Source organism: Bombus vosnesenskii, unplaced genomic scaffold (assembly GCF_011952255.1).
Source record: "Bombus vosnesenskii isolate JDL3184/JDL3185 unplaced genomic scaffold, Bvos_JDL3184-5_v1.1 scf7180000013314, whole genome shotgun sequence".
Lineage (NCBI taxonomy): Eukaryota > Metazoa > Arthropoda > Insecta > Hymenoptera > Apidae > Bombus > Bombus vosnesenskii.
The window spans coordinates 3478621-3503660 of record NW_022882960.1 but is presented as its reverse complement, the minus strand read 5'-3'; the positions used below and the strand labels follow the sequence as shown (position 1 = coordinate 3503660).

Here is a 25040-nt window from a genome sequence, read left to right as displayed (position 1 = left end):
CTGTTCAGAAGAGGATTGAATTATTTTCTATTACATCAATTTCATCAAGATTTCTTTGGAAAAGTAGTACACTACAAAATTTGCGGCGTTCGTTTACATTCTGTTTTCTTAGTTATGTTCATAAAAATATCAATTTGCACGAATATCCGTAGTCCAGGTATAACGTAATATTACTTACATTTCTACGTGATATACTTCTTTCGTTTCATAGTCGGCAAAAGTATCTTTTTACCAGGAATATCATCGCGAAGGGAATATTTAACACGTATATTACGTGAACGGCAAGCTACACTTTGCCTAGCATTCTACAAAGTTTCAGCAATGAACAATCATAATGCACGCATACGAGACCGGTGTTAAACTGTTTTATCTGTTTCGATGTGCGAACATGAAACGCAACATCGGACTTGGTGTTTATTCGTAATCGTAAAGTTTCATTCGCGTTCATGGATCTACGACGTTGAAAGTTGTTGGCGATGCTAATTGGAAGTGGTTAGCTCGCCAGCCAGCCCTATTTCGCACTGTGCCACCCCCAAGTTTTCTGAGATTTATGGGTTCATGGTGAAACGGCACGAGTAAGCTTAAGTCGAGACCAGAGACAGAAGACACACAAGATTCTGAATTAAACGTCAACCACACGACAAGACACCAAACTAACGCCATGTACACAAACACCAGCATCCTTGACTTTGTTGATGATTTGCACCGCCCATCTGCATAATAATTCACAGAGAAATATTCTGTGCGTAACTTCTAAGATCGTTATATGCCTTTATCACTTTAACATCGTTCTTTAGTCGACTACACAGAGCGTCGTTTTACGTGAACTCGTATTCCCATGGAAATAAGCAATTTTGAATGTACGTGATACTAGGAATTATACGTTGCGAATAATTCAAAATTGTCGTCTCTTTCGAAAGATTGAATTATGTACGTTCGTGACTGCGTAAATGAAAAATAAAATATTGGTAATTGTTACTTACCTGAAATATAATACAAGAAACTAAATAGAGAAAAATACCACTGAATTTCGTTTAACGTAAAGTAGAACGAATTATTTAAAAATGTTTTACGTTTTGTATTTACTTCACCTTGGCTAGAAATTTTATCAAATTATTGAATTTTTGGTATTTAGATTTATTTAAATAATTACACAAAAATAATTACACGGAATTCTAAACGAGAGCTTGATGAAATAGATTTCTACCGCGAGGATTTTCAGAAGTTGCTAAGTACAGAGAAATTCTATCGATGCTAATGGTCCCTTCTTTATTGCGATAACGCCATATTATGTCTAAACCATAGGGGCTGTTGAGGATAAGTTGTAAGAACTCCATGAATGATCAATCACTCCATCATATTAGTCGTAATAAAGAATGATAGTCTTCTAGTAGTTGCTGGTCTTATTTTAATTGTAACAAATTCTAATTTTATGACCCTTGTATTATTAAATTGCAATTTACGAGCATTTTATATTTCGTACACATAATACATACGTTGTCAAATCTTTACATAAACCCTAACGATTATCTTCATTTTGTTGGAGTCACATAACTAACTATTTATTCAACTGATATTACAAAATACGCGCAACGATAACAAGCTGTATTATAGTAGGAGACGATCGACTCGCTAACCACGAATAATACAACGTTATACAGGCGAAGAATCTTTTCTTCCAACCTTAACGTCGACGATGGAACCAGAATTACGATCTTTAAAATTCCGTTTCGCTTAGAATTTATACTGCCGATCACAGCCATTGAAACGAAGAAAAATCAAACGTATACACGCAGAGACAGTAGATACAGAATCGTGCCATCACGTTGTGCAGAATCTCCGAAACAATGTCACCATAAAGCGGAGAAAAGAATTCGTTAGTGGGTGGGAGTTGGATAGTAGTCGTTGGACCACCGGCGGACCATCGCCGAGCAGAAATTCACGTTTCACCGGGCCGAATCTCTGCTCGGAGACAAAACCACTCACGTTCACCGTTGGACGTCAAGACGACGACGGGGGAAAGGGCCGATAATTTCGGCACAAAAAAAGGTAGCGCGGCACGGCAGTGCAGTTTTCACGTTTCTCGGTTCTCCGCGAAAAGCGACGAGACCGTTTTACAAATTCACGGCGGTGCATCGCATTTTTCGCCGGAGCTTTCACGCTCGAACGCGCTTCTAGTCCGCTGGGGTGCACATGCAAGCCCGTCGTCCCCGGGTTAAGCTGCGTCGGCCAAATATTTCGTGGAACGCGGAGGATAGAGAGAAGAGGGAAACCGGTCGGTCGGTCGGTCGGTGGATAGGTATGGGTATGGAAGAGCCTGTTAGGTTGTAACTGGTCTATTACTGGCTTTATTGAGATTGGGAATCAGCCGGCGATTACCCTGGTAGAGACAGCAGTCGGGATCGGAATCGGAATCGGCATCGGCATCGGCATCGGCGACCGAATATACACTATACACACCGAGCTATCGGTCCGACACGATTTCCATGGCCGGAAAAACAGCCGCGAAAGAGTCGTTATTACTCTGACACGAGGGCAATGTGTACCCATTAGAGAAGCGGCGAGCAATGCGTTCGCGTGGTCGTTAACGTAATAGCTGGTAACACCGAATTTTCCCATTTCTACAGTTAATACTGGGGCGGCTAGTGTCTGAGGGAAGAACTGAAATACAGGTGCGAACTGTCCGAGATTACAGATATCGATCATCGGCTTGCGTGGCTGGATCTCATGATGGACTGACTGTTGGTCCACCTCTTTCTCCGTTCCTCGAGAGACAGGGCAAACACTGGGGGCCAGGAAAAAGAAAAAAGACACGCGTAATAGCTTTGTCTGTCTGTCGTATGCTTGCTTCGCTATATTCCACGGATCTTTATCAATCGTAAAATACGACTGTTTTGTATTGTCTTTGAAATGAATTTTTGTATAACAGCGTCGTCGGAATGGTTACGGTGTAACTGTCGACTATATCAACCCGGAAAAAAGTAGAATAGCTTCCGTTCTATCTCCTGCTGGACTATCGCCAATAGCGAAATATCGTCCCGTGTATTATTTTCCTCTATGACTTTGCTCCCCACTTTCGTTTTTGTCCAACATATTCTTCCTCTTTTCCTTCCTCACGCCGAGATATTTCAATATTTGGCCGTTAATCGGTCGGCCGCGCGTCTGCCTTGTAAACGACGCATGATCGCGTTAAAACTGATCGTTCCGTACGGACACGGTAAATACTACGTGGTCAGATAAATGTGTTCGCTGCTGTGCTACGCAACGAGATTTACTGGTACTGTTAGCCTTGCTGTTAAAACGATAACAATCCTACACGGTGTACAGTGTATCCTCACTAATGCAATGGTACTTAGCAACGCTACATTACACCTCCAACCGCTATTGCCCTGGTAATTTAGCATCGACGCCGCTGCGTTAACAAACGAAAAGACACTTCTGTAACTGGTGTATGTTTTCAAGCAACGACATCCGCCCGTAAAATCCGCCCAAGCATCTCGTTCAACTTTTTACATCGCCCCGTTTTTCGCCTTGCTCTTCTTTGCTCTCCCTCTCTCTCTCTCTTTCTCTTTCTCTCTCTCTCTCTCTCTGACTCTCTCTCTCTCTCTCTCTCTCTCTGACTCTCAACACGAAGTAAGAGCCGTGCTTGAATATTCACAGTCGTTTGAATGTTAAATGAAAATTTTAGTGTATATAGGAAGAAGTTGGGTTTTATGAGGAGCATAAAAGAGAGGATGATAGAAAACAGCCAATTTTAGGTCGTTCTGTAGATGATAAAAATTCTTTTGAGTCGTGTGTCTAGTGGTTTTGAGAATTTTTAAAACTATAGTAGAGTATATTGTCGATATTTGATGAGAAGACCTAGAAGCTCTGTGACGAGGCTTTTTCCTGACAAGAATAGGTTCCACCGTGGATAGTCTCTAGGTTTCTGCACATTATGTGCATTCTGTATATTATTTTAGATTTTATATAAACGCATAAACATCCGCGGTCTAACTATTAAAAATATTAACCTTAATTGACCCAGATGTGCCTATCATTTCTTTAGTAAATAATTGCAGATATCTAATTTTATTTTGCAGGTGAAAAGCTTTGCGATAATAACACCTATGGACCTGTAATATATGCTAGATGTATCGAGATATCGAATATATTTTCTAGTCAAATAGTTGATTATTATGAAATTTATGTTTATTTTATAAGTATAGAAAGAACAAAGCTTTAAATGGTTATTATAATTATGAATAAAAATATAGCTAATGTTACACAAAAATATAATCAAAGCTGCAAAATTTTTAAATCACCTAATTATTTTATCAATTTATTTACCGATTTGATGACTCATTTATGTAGCAGGAGATTTGTGGAGTTTATTATTGGATATTTGAATCTTTTTATCTTTATTACCGATTGAGCAGATTGGTATTTAAATAATTCCGTAAACACAATTTCTTGTTTCAGTGGAAACGTCGATATTTCAATAATTAATTACGCCGATATTTTCTTTTACTGCACATTTCGCTCTTTGCTTTCATAGTTTGTTTACGGCTAAATGCTAAAAAGCCGTATCATGTTTTCCACTATACCATTCAGTATCTTCAATTTTTGCACGTGGATTAAGTATCGTGTTTTCAGTCTTTTGGTTCACGTTGAGCAAACTGTAAAAATCCAATGAACTTTCGAGAATTTCAGATTTTTTAATAATAATATACGTGTCTGTTTGTCGCGTATTTTTTTAATTTAGCATATTATTGTTCGACATTTAAAATATCGTCCAGGTATCGTTGCTTATCTTGCAATTTATATTATTGCAATGTACTATAATAATTTTATCGCAGTCTGTAGCATTTTTATAAAAAAATCTCTCTGATTGCTTACATGTACAAAGCTTTAGATTATTAGTAGCCGTAACTTACATTTAAAGGTTAAGTGAGTGGTAATGGTGGATATATCTGTTCGTCCCTTCGTACAGATAACTTATGGTATAAGATATATTCGCCCCTTTAGTACCATTTACTATTTCGTGGAGTGCTCTCCAATATTCGATCTCGTGAAATCGAGTATCTTGTTTCTGTTTATAGGAACATTCAAGTTTTGATTTGTTTCTTTGTATCCTACACAAATCGAAACACATTGTTTATCTTATTTTTATTCTTACTTTCCTGATGACAAAGTCTTTTTTAATATATTATTCTTGTGACATTAGTACTTAGACTATTCTGGTTAAATCATTAGAATTATAACATTTCAAATTAATTTAATTTAAAGATTTTAACGAAGGCGGAATATCGATAATTCCACAAAAAGATCCTTTAGATAATTCAAATATTATTAACAACTATCACTTAGAGGCAAAATGTAAACTCTAAAGCACTGTGATTGTTACCACCTTTATCAGTACTTGTATCAGGTAAATTAAAAGCCAATAACGGGAAATATGCAGACAGTTAGCTAAAAATCTATGATCTCATCTGAAAACTAATTTTTAACTTGCTCTTAATTGTCAGTTCCGTTGTTGTGACAGTTGATAAGAAGCATGCAACAACTCTATAAAAGCATTCTATTTTCCTCAACACAAGTCCACAAAAACCTAAAAAGTATCAAAATGCTAACAAAGACGATAACTATAATCCTGTTTAACCAATCGTATATAAAAGATTCTATTTCTTGAAGACTACGTTTTCAATTTGTAAAAGCAAAATACGTGAAATGAGACAGAATTAGGATAGTGAAGTTCTATATTTAACTGTTAAATTTAAAGACGAATTTCCCAATTGGTCACTCGTGTTCCCTCAAATGCTCTCATTCGCGTAATACTCGTTTTCTCGGATCGTTCGAAATCGGAATTTCCCACGTGTCGACCGTGCAGAAGGTTTCACGCGTTAAATGATATATTTTTATCTGGTTCCGATAGCGTCGGAGCCGACGGTCTTTCCGATGTAATCCTGCGGTGTAACTTTTCACCCCTGACTGTTCGAACGACTGACACGCGCGCGGCACACTCTACGTGGAATACTTAATAAAACGCCCTGCAGAGAGATGTTTTTCCAGGAGATTGTGTACCATAAACTGAACAGCATACGGATAAACCTCTCCGGATACATATCGTGCATATTAATACAACAACACACGTTTCTTCCAATTCCCTTGCACGTGTTATCTTCGATCTCGATTATTTTCCAGCACATGATAAATCATCCTTGGCTGTACGATGTCTGGTTGTTTTTCTCCAGCCGTGCAGCAAAATTCTATTTCAATTTCTGTCACACGAAAGATTTTCCAAACGATGTTAACTATCCATGAGATCAAATTTGCCGCTGATTATATTAGGTCGTTCGAAAAGTTTCTTTCGTTTTATGAGGAAATAATGGATGCACAACATTTTTCGTTTTATATTATTTTATCGAATTACGTATGATCCATTTTGTTCTATCAAAGTAAAGATTACAACGTTCGACAGATTAGGTTTCACGTTTAGATAAAGATGCATCGTTGTAAAAGATGGGTCTGTAAAAGAAAGACGCTTTTCGGACAACCTAATAAATATAGGTTTCATGTTAGGGTTGTAATTGGAGCTTAATTATGATTTCTAAGCAGCGATTTTATTAATATCGTAGAGGAAAGTTATTTAGGAATGAACCGATCGTATTAACGCGTTTTTCAAACTTGTTGAAATTTTCACCAATGGAGTGTACTTAACAAAATCCAATTAGCTATACTCATTGATGTTAATTCAACGTTTCTATAGTAAAAAGATATTTCTTTTGGATTTAGACATTTCTATTTTTGATCTTCGCTGTATTTTCATATATATACACATATACGAGCACGTAATTTCACAGTTTAATCTTCAGATTTTAAATTTACTTCCTCAGGAAAAATGGCAAATATCTTTCTTTCTTCTTGAAATTAATATTTTCTGATGAATTGTATTACATTTTTTATAACTCTGTTCGCTACAATTGGCATTAAGCGCGACATTAAACGAAATCCTTATTGCCCTCCAAGGTAACAATTCATAATGGGCAGTTCTGCGAGTTTCTCTTCAACGGCCTTCATAAAATATTCACCCTAAGTCGCGTAGTTGATGGACACGCATATTTCACAAACTTAATACACCGTATTTATTTTATCGGATGTGTCGACTCAACAGATGGCGGAATCTCATAAAATACACAAGCCAGGATGACGTTCTAAAGTCCATCCCGATTAAACGTTGCCACATATTGTTCCCTAGGGGTGACCATTTTATAATACAAGAAAAGTGGCCGTTTTAGGTTTTCTTGTTCGATGCTTTCGCGCCACCAGAGCTCCGTTAGTTGGAGAAAGATTCAAAAACCTATGGTGAAAATAAGTATATGTAGAAAAGTATAACGTTCAGAAGGGATATTTATGCCATAATGTATATCTTGTACGATAATTTCCTTTAGCTAATTGTTTACAGTCACAGCGATCACTATAATAGGTTATTAAAGACACAAGCAAAATCATAAAATTTTTATCATTTGTGGAAAAGAAAAACTTTAACGGTTGTAATGTTCGGTTAACATTTTTTCCTGAAATTTTCTTTTACAGACGAGAGCTTAATATTAAAATTTATTGCAATGTAGGATGAAGCGGTCCATAATAATTTTTGTTTAATATTGTGATATTTATGACAATTTTATTCTATGCAATTTACTGATTATTCGAAATCAAATTTATTGCAACAGGCAAACCGTATTTTGGGCCGATCGTGTAGTCAATAATTCGGATATGAATCTTGGCATTAAACGTCCAATTTAATTATTGTCTTTACTGTTTAACGTGCTGTGACACAAATTTCACAAAATTTATTTATATGTATTATCAACTATTGGCATTGTTTCAATTTTGTGTATCTTTTACGATATCTTTCTTTCATCTTTCACGATTTAAGTATCAATAAAATAGATACTTTAATTTTTCGTATAGTTTCAGTAAAATAAAAATTATATGTTCTTGTATAAAATAAAAAATTGAATGAATGTATAAAGTAACTTTATATTCAAAGAATTTTCGTAAAAGTTATTATTTCTTTTATATACATCTTTTATTTGCGTTTTTATATAGAACCATCTTCTTCGTGTTTGTATCACAATTCAGATAATGTTTTAAACAACATTCCGAATGAAAAATATTCTGCCAGCAGAAATATGTACATCCAGCGCAAAATTAAAAGTCGATATTCGATACACATTCTTTAATACATTTTTAAAGCAAGTATTGAACAAGGAAATATACACAACATATGTACAATTTTTAAAGTGAAGGATAATCACTTACCAACAAAAAACAAAGAAAATAATACCATTTTATAGTAATTTTTTACAAAATTTTTCAACGACTAACTAAAAGACATATACCACATGCTTGTGACACTTTTCCTGAATGTATTACCTACGTTATACAATGTTACACGTTGTATAACGAATTTTTCTAGAATTCTATCGATGAAGTTTGAAGCAAATCCTATTTACATGAAACTATTTATACGGTCGATTATCTGCAATGTTAATACGTTTTAATATTATTTAATAGGAGCATCTTTGGTACTAATTATTATATTTGAGACAATTATTGATACTAATGCTGTGATAATACCTTAACAAGTATATGTTTACAATAAACATCTTGCAACTCTTACAGACACTTCGAGATTTGTTTCATATTCTACGAAATGAAATACGAAATACGGTGAAAATGTATAAAAATGAAAATGTTCGTACTTCCATAAAAAAAATCGTCTATTGTAAATTTTCTGCAGTAAGTGTACAAAGATTTTCGTCTCGCGCTGTACATATTTATGTGTAAACAAGTGAAAAAGAGGATCACCCTTCTCAAACTGAAATAACATTATTGTACTTTAAATTTGCTGGCAAAGGATATTAAACGATCAATCAGACGAGAAATAGATATCGTCCCACAATAGCAGTTAAGTGGTCGATCGAAAGGAGCTGAACGTTTAATAGAAAACACCCGTTGACGTTCTAAAACGCGGGGCGACGCGCGACGCGACATTAATCTCGGTGAGATCGAGGCGAAGGAATCGTGAATCACGAAGTTGTAGCTGGGAAACGTCGGAAGAAAGTCGTCGGGCCAATATCGAGCAGTCGATACCGCGGTGAGAGAGAGTCTGCAAAGAAAAGGGACAAGAGAGAGATTGCACGTCTAGATTTTGTCTTACAGCCGTTAGATATATCGAGGCAAGGCGCAAAAGAAGAGGGTAACGTCTCGTGCTACTATGCGGAGGATGCACGCGATCTAAATTCCAGGTTAAGTAGAAATTTATGTCTAACGCAAGACGAGAACCAAATAAATCGTCCGTATTTTAAGCTGGATACTGCAAGCGCGCAATAAATTTTGAATATATCGTAGATTCCGTAAAATTTTCGGGCCCGCGTTATCGCCCATTTTTGCGCATTCCCATGTTACACACGGTTTTTATTGCATCGGGGGATGTAACCGGCTGTTTTCTTTTTCTTCGTCGTATATCACTGGGAATAGCGTTTCATTGATTTGATAACGTGGAATTCTCTCGTTAAAGGGTCTCGAAGAAATAAAATATAAGCAAAGACAATTTTTTAAATATCGATAAGAGAACTTTATGTTTCTGTTTTCTACTATATCGAAAATAGAACACTAACAGGGAAGATTTGTTAAGCCTGAAAGTTTTTTAAACGTGCTTATTAAAATAGCACGAATGTAGTAATTATATTACTACATATTAAACAAGTATTGGTTTTGCGTAACTTCAATCACTATTTTTCTTAATCAATAGCTTTAACACATTATAGTGTGGCCTACTTTTCCTAAGAGAAAGAAAAGAATTACAAAAATATATTAATTAATGTATCAAAGAATATATTTTAGATTTTTAAATTTTACTTTAGGAATCTTTTTCTACCTTCAGTTCAAAGTTAAAATTTCAACGTTTTTCTGTGAAACATTTTACGGACATTAGAGCTTAATATGCTCATTTATTATCAGAAAGGAAAAATTTAATTTAACAAAAATTGAAATAACGAGGTCGTGCATTATAGATATTCATTACGTTCAGAAGTGAACAGTAATGTAATCATAAAATTTTCGTTTTAATGAAACTTATGTGTCTAAAACGTTTTTAATGACTTTATAACGGTAATAAAAATACGCAACTTCCGTGCTTTATTATACCAAATATATTTGAAATTGTAATTTTCTTCTTTCTCTTTTTACTCTATTCCTACACGCGTGCATATTATAATTTTCTAAAAAGTTAAAAACTAATTCCTACATGACTAATAATACATTTCGAAGAGACGTTTTCACAACTTTGTAATGAAGTAAAGTAACAGAAGTGTAATAAAAAAAAACTGTTGTTTATAATTGTATTTTACTATGGTTCAATGAAAACTTTAGCTGTCACAAAATAAAACTCACGAGGATTCGCAGTCGTATAGTCATTTATTTTCATACAGTTTCTTCTAATGGATCTAGACCAAAAATAAGCTGATCTATGTTTTTCTCAGTACTCGTTATTTGGAAAGATATTCGATACGATCGATCCACATTATGGAAACAATAGATTCCTATTAATTGTGAATTCATGGGACGGACGAAACAGACATTGCTTACTTTTAATAACATTTTTGCGGATGACGATAGATATTGTCAACAAAATGCTCATGTAACTAAGAGGAATTCTTCTCCTTATCAAATACTTAACGAATGCTGCTAATGCATTAAAAATGCACGATTGTAACGCGAAGGTAGTTTTTTGCGAGTTTCACGGAAACTTTTATCGCGGTGAAAGTTGACAAATGCTTCTTACCGCGTACAAGGGGTGCGACAACAACGGTCGCAAGAAATAAATGAACGTTCCCACGAACGGGATTCGATGGTGGTGGTGTTACTTTTGAAGCCTCAAGGAGCACGATGCGATTACCGAACTAATCCAAAACAATCATTAATTCTCGAGAGAACAGAGAGGTCTTTCGATAGGAGCGACTCTTGGAGGGTCGGAAATCGTCATCCCCTTGGTAAGGAGAGACCCGTCATTATACCTGACTTTGGCAGTGCCAAGGAGATTGTTCTAACTAGCAAGCGTAATCTTCGGCGAGCTAATTCATCTGGCTCGTAATTCGGAGAAATCAGGCCTGTACCACCATTTCGAGAAATTAAGACAAATGCGAAAGGGCTGTCCCAGCAGCTGTCGCTTCGGGAGCCATCGGCCTTTACGGTCTCGAAAATACCTCGAAGAAGGACAGTAGAATGGATTCCATTTCCGCTAAACGTGCACGCGTGACCTGAAACCTGAATAATTTATGTCTGATTTGATCGATGCACCGCGCCAGCCAAAGCCGACCGAGCGAAAGGGGAGGATGAATTCGTCGATGCTCGTACTCTACAGGAAAACGTCATAAATTCCATGATGTTCGTATTGTTTTAAAATGTGAATTTTTAATCGAACGTTTTAAAGTCACGATCGATAACTCTGGTTACATTGTAGTTTAAATTTTCATGGCATTTCAAATCGGAATTTATGAAGATTCTGGTAACCGAGGTTTTTTTTAGCATACCGCAGATTGGTAATTCAGCACGAGGAGCAAATTAATCGCTTAAAAAATATATAAGCTTTCGAAAATAAAATTTTCCCACTATTTTACGTGTTTATAGATTTATTAACAAAGTAAGAAATTTAGGATTTTCCTCGATTAGATGACTCATTAATTTACACCTTAATCTACACCTTTAATACCAAGTAATTTTGCTTTCTGTTTCTCTTAAATCGACAGAAATTACCGAAAAATTTCATCTTAAATCGATTAATCATAAGCTTTGGAAATTCCACTGAACCGCATAAGTCAGATATCGCAGATATTAAAAGTTATACCTATTACCAACATTAAAGTACGTTTTCTTGATACGCTAAAACTTGCGGCATTCGTTCAGAATACCGCGATACATTTATTAAATCGTTAACTCACAGCACTCATAAAATGCAATGAAATCTCTTGTATCGTCGACAATTTCTCAAACGCATATTTTTCATCTTGAATCCTAGCACCGTGTAAAATCTTATCCCGAAACTTATGCCGCTAAAACAATACTTTCTCGTCGATACGTAATACCTCCCACGATCGGCCGCCCCCATAACCATTCGTTATAGCTGTACCGCGCGAAGGTTACCTAACTGGGAGCCATATCGGCTACGTATCCGCGAATTCAAAGTTCCACGGAACGAAAAGAAGCCAGGCGGTTAGCTTTGTTCAGTCGGTTAGGACGTTGGAGCGGAATCGCGCTCGAGGCGGAACGTCTCGAAAAAAAGGCCACGTAGGAAGCGTGTAGGTGGGCTGCACGCGTGTTTGCCGAGTTCCGAGTGCGAACTTGGTACGGTCTGAAAACTCCGTCGTGCGGACTGGTTTCCTTGAGCCCTGGCGCGAGAGCACGTTTGCTCACTCCGGTCACGTACGTGAAGGCGGTTGTTTTGGGGAGGCTGGTCGCGTGGTATGGGTAGCCGTAAAATCCGTTTGGAAAGGGGACGAGCGAGCAGCGAAGGTGGGGAAGAAGGAAGCGTAGACGGGATGGTTTTGGGAAAATGGCAAAATACGAGATCCGAATTATTGGAGCGGTTCGAAGCAGCGCGATTTCCAAGTGCGACACGTATGAAAGAAGGATATATCGGGTAGACGAGAGAGTCTTTGCTATCCCGTCGCCGCTTCGAGGATCTTTGGTCGTTACGCGTGTCCTCGTGGTCGACCCTCCGAAACAGCTCGTCGAGAGGCGACCACGCCGCGCTGCCGGGGGGGAAATGCATGTCGAGGATGTAATCTTCCGGCTTTCCGAGGGTGGAAACTGAGACTCACGTCGAAACACGACGACGACTCGCGAAATGACGGATGCCGAGCGGAACGCACCTGCTACCCGCCGTCACCCGGAGGAAATCGAGGCGATCGAATTATTTTTCCAAACGTTCGATCGTTGAAAGATCGAGGGTCGGAGGGGATGAGGGAGCAAACGGAGGGAACGACGTCTTCACGAAGAGATTTGGGATTCTACTAGGGGCGAAAGGGCCTACGAAATAAAAGAAGAAACTCGCGTTACCCGGGAATCCCAGTTTAGGGCGCGGTATAAATCATTATGGATTTAACCTGCCCCTTTCTGCTTTCAACGAAGAACGCCGATTTCGGGAACTTGAAATTGCTAATCTTTATTCGAAACTAGTCCATTCTTCTAAACAGATTGTAAGGGAAACGGATTCTTTTTTATTCCTTTTGTATGACCACTGGTCGTGTTCTTTTCTCTTCAAGAACGCGGAATTTATTATATATTTAAATGTATAAATTCGGTTTGTAACTTCAGACCAGGAATTTCTTTCCAATCGTATCTTGAAAGAAACGTGGCGCTCGAGGAAATTGCAAGACTGCTTCGGAAAGTATCGGAGAATATCAGACAATTCGTATTCAATATCATAGATAAATATAACGCAAAAGTGATATCGAGATAACGATCCAAATAAGCGGTATAAAAATGATCGTATCGATAGAATTGTTATTTAAATCATGCTCGATAAATACGCTCGATGTATACTTACAAATCTAGTGGCTCACGAAGGCATTTGAACAATTAGCACAGAAAATTGTGTAACAACGCGTGATTAATACGATTAACGAGCTGTAACATACTTAGCACGGGCATGAACTTGGTAAAAAATTAGTATACAAGACGAACAGTTTCAAATACATATATATATAATTGTTTCAAATACATATATATATAATTAGCACTTTGCTAAATATTATAACTTGCTAATATAACGAATAATTTCCTGTCCAAATATTTCGATCTTTGCGAAATATATGTTTGTACCGAATATCTTGTAATTTTTCTAATCACAGTTCACGATAACGTTTCAAAATGTTTTCCGCAACACACGTAACATATTTGTAAAAGCTTTCCATTTATAAACGACTAAACATTCACCCAGGGTACGCTATATTCCGCGTCATTACAAATGAAGAGTTAATATTTAAAAAATTGTACATTTCGCTATATGAATAGATAAAAATCAATAAATATCTGCAAAAGAAGCATGCCAGAAAAAAATCGGTAAAACGATACGGCAATATCGTATATTAATAACTGAAAAGGAACAGGAAGCCGGCATCAATCAAAGGTAAAATTAATCGAAGCAGCAAAACCGGAATTTATTGCATCGAAAAATTCGCAAGCCTTTATATCGAAGAATCTCATCCGGTTCGTGATGCATTTAATAAAAAAACACTCGAGCCAGCGTGTTCAAAGGTGATCGATAATTTTCCAGCCGGCTGTTTTTTGCCGTGGCGTGCATCGGCAACAGCTGAAAAGTTGGCTAGGTCGTCTGTCTCTCCTATCATCGGGCCAAAAAGATCGGCTCCCCTGATCGAGGGGGTAATGCTTTTCGCGCGTAACCCAATTATCAGGCGAAACGGTGGTCCGCGCGCGGAAAGCACGCGATTCGGGGGTGCATTCTGGTGAACGCGCGCGCGCGAGCGCGTGGGAAACGAGGGGACGGAAGCTGTCAGCGAAGATACATCATTTCACACTTTAACGATAACGTATACATGCGCGTATAAATAAACTAGGCACGGGTGGTTTGAACGAGTAACACCCGAGCCAGTAAAGTATGTCCTGCTCGACGAACCACAATGAATGACATATCCACGTTTTGTGGACGAGCGAAAATTACGATGTCGCTGTCGTTACGTCGACCAACGACGAAAATTCCGCGGTTTCGTTGCATTTTATTTTAATTTATGCACGAATGCGATGCTGTTTGCTAGCCTCCGAGCAGGCAGACGATAGATAGCCTGGTTAATCGGGATATAGACAGGATTTCGTCCGCGTGTCTCGAATATCTAACGGTTTGTTTTGCGTTCAGCGAGCTTTCTGTATTAGTAAATTCTCTTAATGGTTAAATGAAATGCCTGTAAAAAGTATTGGCACGTATCCTTGTATTCCAAAAATCTTTGACAGTCATACGAAAGTATTACCAAACGATACGGTATATATACTCGAATCTAATTCATTATGGTATGTAAATGATATAATAAATTCAATGGTGTCCCAATAATTTTTTTAGCCACTGCATATTCTAAGATCAAAGTTTATAGTTAAATGTGATACTTTTAAGTACATGTTAAGAAAGTCCATGTGCAAAATTTTATGTTTAAATTCGACAATTAACGATGCTGTTAACCTGTTTGACGAATGCAGAGTGCGTGAAAGCGTGTTTGGATCTAATTCTCTCAAAACTGTTTTCTAAATTTCATGATATTTTCATCTCATCGAGATTAACTTCAGGTTTGATGTATAACTTCAGTTTACGTATTTCTATATCAGAATTCATTCAACCATCTTCGTTTTTCATTTTTTATCCGTAAAAAAACACAAAGGAAGAAGAATAAGAATAATGGATAATTACACTTATAAGTATCGTCATATTCTTAATTATTATCTTCTATCTTCCATTCTGCTATCTACTATAGCGACACTTACGAAATACGTTCGAGAATTTATATTACCGAAACGTAGAAAAATATATCTGCAAGTTATCAATGACAAAACTCTTACTATAAATTTCTTTCATAAAAGAAACGAGACTATAGAATAATGGTTAGCAATCACGTATCATTATTTTCCTCATATTTATTTATCGCATCACGTTCTAGATTCACGAGAATCGAGAACGAAAACGATTTACAAAGAATTCAGAAAGCGTACGATTAAATGTTAACAACGAAACGTTTGAAATACAGAACGTTTAAAATTGACGCAACATCACGACTACTTCAATTTGCCGATCGTTTCGGCCGCATTACTTTAATTAAAAGAAAGAAGCGTCCGTTCATTTGCATCAATAACATCAAAGCGACTTTTTCAAGCTCGGAGATGTGGCGACCGTGCAAATATTTTAACGATGCAGCCAGCTTCCAATCAATCGCGTTTTGCAAATCAACCGCCGGCACGCCGTGTTTCCCGTGCAAACAGACTCGATAAAATATCCTCGATAGGTCGCGCCGCTTCTGAAATAAAATTCAACTTCACTATGAGTTGAAAGCCGATCGGTCACGGTCTCGTGGATCGACGGAGGTCGTCAGGGTCGACGGGGTGGTATTGAAAATCGGCGTTTAATCTCGGATAAATCATGACGCGTGCCAATGATACGAGAGACCGAAGAGAATCGACCAACTCACAGTCTCGTGATCGTGGATGGAATGAAGAAGAGGAACAAAACAGAGGAGTATAAAGTATCCAGTGTGTTCACCATTTCAAAAAGTCGCTGGAAGGAAGAACGATAAATTCACGGGGATGGAGCTCGACAAAATGCAAAAGCCGTGAGGCAAGTGCAATGAAAGTACCATTTGGTGCAGCACACGTGGTGCTCACCCTTAGGACTGGTGCGTGCCTCGAATATAATTTATTACTGTTAGAATTTTGTAGGGACCCGTGAACCCTCTTGGTGAGACAGAACGCGGCAACGCAACCCTTAAGTCCTGCATAGACCAACGATGTAACTTGCGCACTCTATACTCTGGTTACACGCTGTTCAACCCTTGCGTTAACACTTTACAAGCCCCTAATGGTTCGCATTTTATCGCGTTCCCGTAGGCATTCGCGCCAGGACAATGCGCTTTATTAGGCCTACCGATGGCATTTCATGGAAACGATGGCCACATCGATTCGGAAGCGAATGGTGCCAGTCGATATTTTCGTTTCAACAAACGGGGACGATGATCAATGAAATATATCGCGGCTCCTTTCGGTGCTGTGAAAAGCCAGATCGTTGGAGCGTTATTTTCATTTCATTTACTTGTACGATAATATCGCGCATGTTCTCGTTTCCTCGTCGATTTTGTGTAAACACCGTTCTTCGCGTTTCACCGAAATCGGCCAGATTCGTCAAAAAATAGAGCTTGTAGAAAATTTCCGAAATTTCACACGATACCGATATTTATAATTATTTGAAAGTCGTACGGTGAAAAATTTGCAATTGTACTCTTCATGGAATATGCGTTTATTGACTTTCAATCGTTGATATTACATATTATATTCCATACTGTAAATCGAAAATAAATATCTACTTGTTGATTTGAATATAAATATTGTAAAAGTAGGCAGTTGTTTTACAAAAATTTAATAAAATGTCGAATGCACGCTGATAAATTTAACCAATGGGATAGATTAAAGTTTTGTTAAAGATATCATATACATTATTTTTATTCCACTAAATTGAACATATACAATAAGTTTATTATCCAAAACTAGTGTATATTTATTCTAATTGGAATCTCATGACTTCGTAAAAAGCTTCGATTCTCTATCGCTCAAATAAATAAAGTCACAGAATTACACGTTCATCTGGAACAGAATCCCAATTTATTCGTCGGATTAATTTAATAAACGAGCATCATAAAAATCACTTACGTTAAAGATCGTCGTAGAGGGTTACATATAAAATCGTTGGCTTAACGGTTTCCTGTAATCATTATACATATATATGCACACCCTGCACAAACTCGACCCTGAAACGCCTGTCACAAATAGCCATTGTAGCGTCTCCGAGGACCATGCTGGTACACCGAGGATAATCCGTATATACCGAGGGAAAAATAAATGTTTCCGAGATTCTCAGGACTGGGACACCATTACATGTCACTATTGTCGACACCACTGCGTGAGGCTGTCCTTTTATTATCGCGCAACGCTTCATAGACGACCCATTGGTCGTTGTGGTCGATTAACCCCCCGTGGCTCGCGTCATTTCAAGAAGAGCTGTACAAAGGTTTCGATAAATCACCGTTCGGGATTTTCCACGATGAACTATCGCTTTCCACGAGTCATTTCCACTCTGCTAACGAATCGATTATTTGGATCCTATTCGCTTCCTTTATCAGCGAACCATGTTGTCAAGTATCGGTAATTCGACCACATGGAATTCGTAGAAAATTGGTGAATGATTTTTGAATAGGATGTCTCTGGATCGCCATTGCCGTCATCGTGATTAATGTTCTTTTTATTGGAGGACTATGAAGTGGCTTAAAAGAGGGGCCAAGATTGTCGGGGGTGAACGTCTATTCTTCTAGCACAATGCTCCTCGAAGGATGGTTACTAGTTTCGTGCTCAAGGCAAATCATATATCATAGGTGTGTCGCCGTTAAGCCTCGAGTTTTAAGCACTCAGGGTGAAATTGAATTGTCGCGTCGGAAACTTTTTCACGTACCTGTTGCGATAAATATTTCGACCTTTCGAGAACGTGTCAATGGAACCTCCTTTTATACCGCTCTTTTGTACTTGAAACACGGTTCAACAAAAAATGCTCGTGAATCGTGTTGCTGCGGATTTCAGGTTATTCCATGATTTTTCCCCTAAAGTTATGAACGATTCCTCTCTATAAATTTTATGATGTTTTGACTTGACATTTTGGGAACGGAATTGTTCGGTTAGAAGTATTTATGATGCCTTTGAACATCAGTCGAAAAATACAGACAGCGGTATTTCCTTGATTTATGTATTTCTATTCTTAACAAACCACCGACCATCACTGAGTTTAAAATGGGAAAGATCGGTAAACTCGTGTTTTTATATCGAAGTTTAATATAGTTGTCAAATATTTCTATTGGAAAAAGTTACGTAATGTTTCGAGAGGTTTTAATTCTTGGCAATTAACAGCACCAAAAAACATCGGCTTGTTCCGGTGAGTTCGCAATATCGTGCTCGACCAAGTTTTGCCGCAACGATTTTCACCCCCCTTCCCTCGCCTCTCTCAATTAATACCTTTTTAGTTTGTTTTCCGGCGCTCGATTTCCCGGTCGGTGCCGTTACGAATTAAACTTTCGGATCATTCCGGCTGAAAAACGAACAAAGAGATCGTTCCCTGAGCGAACGGTCCCTAATCGATTCTGCTAATCGTTCCGTCATCAGGAAAGAAAAACTCTACGGTAATCACAAACGAAAATAACAAACACGCTATCTGATGGTGTGTACGGGTGTATAAAAGTTTCTCGCACTGGTAGTACCGGTGTTTGTGTGCGAATCATAAAAGGGCGGCTCGAAAATGAAATGTTTCCAGTTGGAAATCGTTGTACCTTGGCCCGAGGTTGTTGCAGATCCTTTATTTTATTCGACACGCAAACGTACCACTGTAAATCGACGTCTGGTTGGCTCGCCTCGGGTCACTATTTATTGCAAGCCGCGTACCTCAATTTTATGTCGTTGAATCGCGGTATAAACCACTATGGCCCCATCTCTCTATATCTCTCCCTATCTTTCTCTCTCTCTCTCTCTCTCTCATTCTTTTGTGGCAGTAAGGTAAATTCGTTGTTGGAGAAGCACTTACATTATTTTAAACCGCCCTTCGCAATACGGAACGTTTGAGTCGCGGCGAAGGAACGAGGTGGATTTTAATACCAGTGTCCTGGAATCTTTCGTTTACGCCGCCATTGATCGATACTGTGATTAAATTAGTCTATCAGACCTGCTCTGACGCTTCACAACATTATGAAAATGATTTACCTTTAGTAAATTTAGTAGGATTTACATTTAGTAAAAGTAGTATATATATTTTTGACAATTAGACATTTAATCTCTTCCATTGTGATATTAAATCATACTTGGGACAGACTATGACCAGCTCATTACGAAGAAGAATCATGTTTCAGTTGAATCTTTGTCTCAATATCCCTTCCAGTTCCTAAGGTTGAAAATCATCGAATCAAATTAATTAAATATAAGTACTTTATATAAACAATGATTCTTGAAGAACGAATAGTCAAGTTCTGTGAGTTTCATTAGCTGCTAGTAACGTTATACGAATTAGCGTGATTGTATGTAATGTATATAAATGTAGCAGAAATGAAGATTATGTGGTTGAGAGGACTTTCCAATTTTAAAACGAATTATCCGAACAGGAAGACAAGATCCGAAATGTTATCTCATTGATCGTAATTCGAAAATTTCTGACAATGTAGCCGATGAAATCTCGTAGATTCATGTCTGATCTTCCATAAGCAATTTGAGATATCCTGCGATGAATGAGATTGGAATTCGGTCAACTACAACTGCTATACTGGATTATGGTATATGTACACGTATGTAGTATATTTACGTTACCTGACGCTTTAATTAAATATTAGCATCTTATTGTCAATGTATAGACTTCAGTTTGTGTATTTTTGTAATTATACTTTCCTAACGTATTGACAAAGTTCGCTCGAAAAATTTAAAAATTTCCTACATATTTTATACGCACTCGGGAAATAGTAAATAACGTTCAAAATTTCAAGTGCTTTTATTCTTTGATTTAATATTTATAGACTCTTTTAAAATCATATTTAGATCGATGGTCTTTAAATATATAAACAAGCAATCATGGTTCCGCTAGAAAATTTTTGCACGACAACTTCGAATGACCCTGGAACACGAATCAAAGAGGAATTTCGAAGAACTTAACTCGACATAACTAATATTTTGATTGCCATATTTGTCTTACCTTCGAACGAGCGCCACTTTAAAAAGGTACCAGAAATATCGATTTCCTTTCGACAAAAATCTCGATGTCTCTCACAAATATACAAAAAAAATGTGTACTCCTTTTCAGCTGTAAAAATAAAAGCCAGGTTATCGTTGTTACAAGAAAAATGTTTTGAACAAAGCTGGGAACCGACTATTAATAGAGTGAAAAATACACTGGCAGCGTTTCAACCGGTCTGACAGAATTTGTTTTCCCCCCAAAAATGTATGCTGCACGGTTCTATCTACACATATATTCGTTACACATCCATCCAGCCTTTGTGACGTCAAGCAGAGAAACTCTCGATAGAATTCCCAGTCCTAATAAAATAACGATGCTAATGAACGCATAAAGTCGACCAGAAAGCAAACATACATTCGGCTTAAGATTCCTCAGCGACGAAGATTCCGTCGAACAACGAGGGGAGATCCACTTCGTCTGGCGAGAGAGAAACGGCTGTTTTTATTTTTCAAAAACGTGGCGCAAATCACCGAGACGTTGAAGTCAGGCTCGTTGATATACTTCTGCGGACTTTCCCGTTTCCACTATAGCAACTTCGCCTCCCGAAATCGTCTTAGAACAATCCGAACTCTTATCATATGTCCGTGCTCGAAACTTTTCCTTCGCGAGCACCGCGGTGAAATAAACGCCTGACGCACAAATAAACTTCATCCCCCGATGAAACTTTGGCGACGTTTCCAGCGGCGACGTTTCGTATTGCGAGCGTCCCAATTCGCGAATATCACCTCGAACCAGCCAACGCAACCGTCGAACCGCCCAGTGGAAAAACAATTCCCGCGTGAATAACTTTTCTGTCATCGCGTCGTCGAAAAAGTATGGACGCGAGGATTCTCAGACCGTTTTCGGTATCTTCGAGTCGCGAATGAAAATTAACGTCTGGAACGAGCCTGGTAACGTGCTACAGGGGACAGATTAAGAATTCTAAAGGCGCGACAGCATCTTCGCTTTAACGTGTGTTCATTTTCACAGGTTCTGGTTTAGTCAGCCAACCAGAAAATGCAGCTGGCTCACCGAAGGGATCGAACCATAGCCACGGGGATCGGATCGACGATCTCGAGGAATCTCATCTGGCGTGAATGATCGTGCAGAAGGGAATCGCGTTCACGTGCAGACCGGTGAATAAAGCACAGGGTTCCTTATTAACGACGTGGACTCACCGAGTGAGTCCGAATAATCTGTGGAAACGATCTTCATGACAACCTATAGATTGTATCTTCGGTGGTATATGTGCCAGCACCTACGTTGAACACTTAGAGTCCTAATTATACGAGGAGGCACAGAATCCGGGCTTAAAAGCTTTATATATAGAGCGGCTTGATATATCGCGGGAACGTTTAGTGGCAACCGCGTTTACAAACACTGGTCGAACCGACGCGTCGCCGAAGATAATCGCACCACATTTAGCTTCGCCAAGAATTATAGAAATCTTGAAGAATGGGTGGTGCATTTTCAGAAGGTAAATGCGAATTTGGGAATTATTTCAGCCGAAAATTATAGATTTTTAATGATTGTTTCGTGTCAATTTTTGTTGACAATATATAAATCATATTTGAAGGAATTTCAATATTCCGAACGTTTTAAAAAGTATAAAATGATATTCTTTGGTCGAACGAAGTTATTTTTCTTTCAGACATTTTTATCCGAATAATTCTAACGAGAAACATAAATGCACTAAGGAAATGCGTAAAGTATAATACTTTACCAAACTTAAAAAATTCACCGTTAAATAACGTTATTGTCGACAAAATACTTTCTTTTGTTTCTTGAAACATCTTCTAATAGAACGCAATCACGTTTGAAAAAATGAAATCATTAAATTACATACATTTTCATGAAACACAAGTAGGTCCTTTAAGATACAATAATATTCTTAAGAAATCAAATATTCTATTATCGATTATATGTTCAAGTTAGATAGAATATATTACTTTAAATTTCAACAATGATACTAACAACAAATTGGATTGTGCACTAAATGCATTTATTCTTTCAATACAATTAGTTACAAAAAGATACCCGAAGGAAAAATAATTTTAATCAATCGATAAAAATTATTTTCTTGTCTTTTGAAATAGCTATATAAATTAACGTTAATGGCACCCGTAATAGTAATAGAAAATTACAGCATCTTTTAACTTGAAAAAGATGCGAATACGAAAACTATGACAAATGCACCTACGTAGAGACATAACGAAGAAAATTAGAGAAGTCAGGATATTTAGAAAAGCCTGTAAATAATAAGCATGTAATAAATCTCGCAATTTGGCAGTAGCTAAAATATTAGTTGAATTATGATGCTGCATAGTTTCTTGTAAGCGCTTAATTTTAGAGATATATTTATTCTCATCACTCAGCCGTTCCAGCTAGTGGCATATGCTTCTATGCATCTTCGGTTTGGCATTCGTACAAAACTGCAGGGTAAGATATTAGTGGTTAGTTGTAAACCGAACGATCCATATATAACTTTGCAGTAACACGAACCTTATGCATGTAAAACATTAATTAACAGAGAATAGCGAATAATCATGAAGACTGCTATGAAAATGTATACCTATACATATGGAAAAGAAAAGGTAACTCTTTATTCTATATTTACCATTTCCATGATTTTATATTATATTTCAGATAGAAAGATTAAGCTGTGGAAATTCAGTAAAATTTTTATGCTTGTAAGTTATATTAAAGCTTTTAACAGCGTTACATCTTTTAAATTGTATTTAAAATTCGTAATTTAATTTCTATCCGCCTATTTTCCATTCTCTGTGAAATCACTTCATTCTAATATTAAAGTTAGTTATTTCCTCATAACTTTAAACAAGTTAGCCAACTCGCTGCCACATTTATTTACGTAGCCTACAACATGATTTTTATACCACTAACGATACTAAAGTTTCAGGAATATTGTTTACCAGTAGCACGCAAAGTCTGATATTTTTATATGTGACCTACGTTATAAATTTAAAATTTATATACACGCAGACGAAAGAATATTAAAATTTAGTATTTTCTATACATATATGTGAAAGCAACATATTTATTGGACATTTGTTAGTATATCGGTAAGTGCTATCTATCGTATTTTAGATTACACGTACACTATATCTATTCATTGCTCTTGTCAAATATAACTTTGCTTTATAAAATTAAATTTCGTACCACCGTATAAATAAAACAGTTTGTCCTACTAATCTTGATTCCTTAAATATTCGCGATATTTTTTCCAACGTATAATCTTGGAGAATTTGAAAAATCTGTCAGGTATATGTCTTATAATGTAATCGTATTTGTGTCAGCCAGAGTCAACTATCAATTACATAATATCAAGCAAGATCGTCGCAATTTCACATAGCGTGTAATCCCACTCTCGTTCGTGATTCATCCGACTATAGCAACAAGCGTTCGAACGTAGGAAAATTTCAAGCGACATTCTCTAAACCGGCTAATTGTGAAGTCGTCGGAACAGGTGCAATGCGATAACTCCCAGCGCAGAAGGATAATCGCAAGGGGACGCGATATCGTGAGGTTTGCTTGGTCGTTCAGACTCATACCGGGACCTGGGACTCCTATCGGACAGACGAGAGAGAAAGGGTATAACTGGATTCAAACTTGGATGAAACTTCCAGGAAAACTGCTCCTGCGGGACGCGTGAGTCGGGCTAATACACTCCAAGGATGTCACAAACGAAACTCGTGACAGGAGCAATCTCGAAAGGCGCCATTGTACTCGTTAATTCGGGCTAAACAAGCACAGTAAATTTCGGAAAAGATATCTCTCGACACGACGGAACACTCTTCCACCGACGGAGTTGTTGTATGAAATTTGTAGATCTTATCTCGTCCTGCCCCTCTCTGTCTCGACTGGGACGCTTTTCATTTCGGTTGATAGTGCAGCCAACGCACTAGCACGCATCTGTAATTTTTGTTTTACCAACGCCAACGTCGCATAGAATCTTTTTGTCCAACTGCTTTATATATCTGGCTGACTCTTGTATTCGTGAAATGGAGCGGCGCAAGATTGTCACTGAAAATTTACCCGGACGGGGTAAAATGCGGTACAAGAGTGCAAATTAGAAAGATCGGGCTTGATTTGATAGTAGCTTCTTCTTCGTAATTGGATAAATTTACATGGCTCGTAAGATTGATACAAAACGAGGTGAAACTGTTCAGATGTAGTTAGTCCGTAGTTTTTGATTCTAGAAACATCGCAGAATTTTTAATAATTAAATTGAAAGCTTCGATTATTTAATCATAATTATTTTGTAGTACTGAAGTTAAAATAATTAAGCGAGAATATCGTTATATTATGTTACTAAAATTGTATAAAAATTTCCAGAAATTTGATTGAAAAATAGGAAAGATCGTTGACACGTTGAAAGTACAAATTATAGAATTTATAAAAAAAAGAATTAGGAGTAAAAGATATTTTTTTTAACAAAAAATATTATTAGAAGCATAAAAATTATTCAAAT

At 37.4% G+C, this 25040-nt stretch overlaps 1 long non-coding RNA gene across 1 annotated transcript; it reads left to right on the top strand.

Annotated features, from left to right (window-relative positions):
• The first annotated feature begins 21107 nt into the window (after positions 1–21107).
• On the top strand, positions 21108–22255 carry LOC117235057. The gene is made up of 3 exons (XR_004493612.1): positions 21108–21462; positions 21542–22028; positions 22203–22255. It is a non-coding gene; the product is annotated as an uncharacterized LOC117235057 (long non-coding RNA).
• Positions 22256–25040: the final 2785 nt, after the last annotated feature.